Here is a 2,952-nt window from a genome sequence, read left to right on the forward strand (position 1 = left end):
TGATGTGCCCGCCTCCATGCTTCACTGTTGGCTTTTTGTTTCTGCTTTTAAGCTCCTCATTTGGCTTGCGCCACACCATAACTCTCCAATCCGATCCAAAGAGGTCGTACTCTCGTCAGCAGATATTACATCAATTCACCAAGTTGCATCCTTATTTTTGTGTTTCCATATGGCTTTTTTTTCAGGCAACGCGACCATTGTAGTCATTTGCCTTTATGGTTCAGCGTACCGTTGATACAGGTATTTTCATTTTGCATTCTATTTACAGTTCTTGCACAATTTTTGGTGCACTTAAACGAGGATTTGCTTTAATTTTTCTTACTATAAACCTTCTTCTTTCGTTTTTAACTTTTTTGGTTGACCCATCTGCTTCTTTTGTTCGATCCTTCTTTGTCTTTTATACCTCCGGACAGTGTTTCACCTTTATTATGGTGAAAAATAACAAGGCTTGGATTTTTAAATAAAACCAAACGATCTTACACTAAATTGTTTTGAAAATGTATGCGAACGTCTAGTGAACACTTTATTTTAACGGTACTCTTGAATAGACAAACTGTTAATCGGCAAATGTCAAACTCAGCAAACAAAAACGAAAAAAGCGAATATTAATTATTATTATTGTACATACATATATCTTAATGCAGTTAAGTGATTGCACCATTTTTTTAATGAAATATTTAGGGAATAATATATTAATTTATAAAATATCCAAATAATAAACCTAAATTTAACTTTTACTACGAGAAAATCACCAAAAGTATGTTTAAGAATAAAAACCGAATATTAATGACACTCACTGTACGTACATATGTATGTACATAAGACAGAAATTTCATGGCCACATTCAGATTCTTGAAGGTACGAAAAAAGTTAACTTATTCAGATGAGCGGCAGTGTATCTGTGTATGTGAATGCTTAAACAGTGATGGGGCCTGATTATAGGATTCGTATGCAAGTGTAACCACGCCTTTTTAAAGTGAAATTTCATGTGAAACTGGAACCGAAAAAGACACTTACTAAGGCAAGTGAATTTAGCACAAAGATTTAGCACAAAAAGCCTTTTTTCGGTTTATGATGCTCTATAATAATGAGAAGTTTGAAAGTTTTATATTTTGAAATTCTAGGTAGTATCACCCTGTTTTTACTTTCAAATATCCCGTTACATAATTATTCTCTTATCTTTTCTAAACGCAAACAATGTGTATCATTCAAATTACTGTGGTCATACAATTAGCACATGTTTTAAGAAATATTTTTAAATCAAACTAAAACTTTTTATTTGATGCAAATTGAAATCTTTAAGTAAAAAGTAAGTCGATTTGAGGGTTTTATTCCATAATTTAATAATATTTATTGGTTAGATGGGACGAAAACAATCGTGTTCGGCAGAACTAAGAACAACCATTATTCAAATGAAAAATAACGGTAAAACGATTCAGGATATCGCTAATGATATGGGACGATCAAGAAAATTGGTTTACAATGCAATAAAGTATAATAAAATCCATCATACAACCAATCCTATTCAAAGAAAGCCCCCTCCTAAAAAGAAAACACCTGCGGATGATCGTATTATTGTTTCTTATGCAACAAAAAAAAAAAACATTTCTTACATCAAAAGAAATTTAAACCAGAGTGATGGAAGACCATGGCATATCAGTGAGTAGCAGAACTATACGCAGAAGGCTAAATAAAAGAGGATTTGATTGGATACGTGGCACAGCACAAGCCTCTGGTCCTAAAGAAAAATATTAAAGCAAGACTTGAGTTTGCTCGAAACTATGGAACAAAACCTTTTTCATTTTGGAAAACTGTCTTATGGAGTGACGAGTCAAAATTCAATACCCTCCGATCAGATGGAAAGCGTCATGTTTGGCGACCACCAAAGCAAGAACTCAATCCGAGGTACACAGTAAAAACTGTTAAGCACGGTGGTAGTTCCGTTATGGTGTGGGCATCATTTCCATGGTTCGGTGTGGAACCCATTGTAAAAATAGACCAGAGAATGGATCAACATTTGTATAAGGGCATACTTGAGAACCACATGGAGCCGTTTGCTGATGATAATATGACATTGACGTGGAAGTTTATGCATGATAACGATCCTAAGCATACTTCCCGACTAGTGATCAGCAAATCAATGTTCTTCCCTGGCCAGCGCAGGGTCCTGATCTATGGAACGATGTGGAACATCAGATTGAGCCAAAAAAAAACGACAAATTTGGCAGATCTTTGGGAAACAATCAGAGAAGCCTGGAACAGCATTCCAATTCAGAAATGCCAGCGGTTATTGGAGAGTATTCCTCGCTCGTTGCAATGTGTAATAAGGCAGAAAGGTTTCCCAACAAAATATAGAGGAACAAATTTATCTTCCGTTCTTTTTACGTTTTAAAAATTGACAACCTAAATCTTGTGCTAATTCTGTGGCCACTCCTAATTCATCATGATCTCCTATTTTTGGAAAATTTTTAGTTTTATCGCTGAGTTTCTATATATTTTTATTAGAAAATAATTTTTTGTCAATGAATTTAATTATGTAAATAAATGAAGTTTCCACAAAATAAAAAAAGCATAATATCTTTTGTTACATATTTTTGAAGTCTTGTGTGCTATTTCTTGGTCCAACACTGTAGCTTTAAAAGATTAAGGCGTTTAAACACAAAAAACTTTGACGACTAACACAGCTTGGGATTTTAACCTAATGAAAAAGATGCTGAGTTGGCTAAAATCGTACTAAGTAAGGAACAAAATTGTGTTGGACATCTAGGTTGTGAAGGCCTTACAACTACCGTAAACCATACAGCTGCTACATTTGAAATTAATCTTGGAAACACTTCTACTTTCTTATTTTTAAAAATAATTCTTCAATTACTTAGCGGTATATGCATTGGTATACCAAAACAAGGTTTTCTACTTCGAACGAAAAAGATAAAAATGAAGAAAAAAACAGTA

This window comes from Eupeodes corollae, chromosome 3 (genome assembly GCF_945859685.1).
Source record: "Eupeodes corollae chromosome 3, idEupCoro1.1, whole genome shotgun sequence".
Classification (NCBI taxonomy): domain Eukaryota; kingdom Metazoa; phylum Arthropoda; class Insecta; order Diptera; family Syrphidae; genus Eupeodes; species Eupeodes corollae.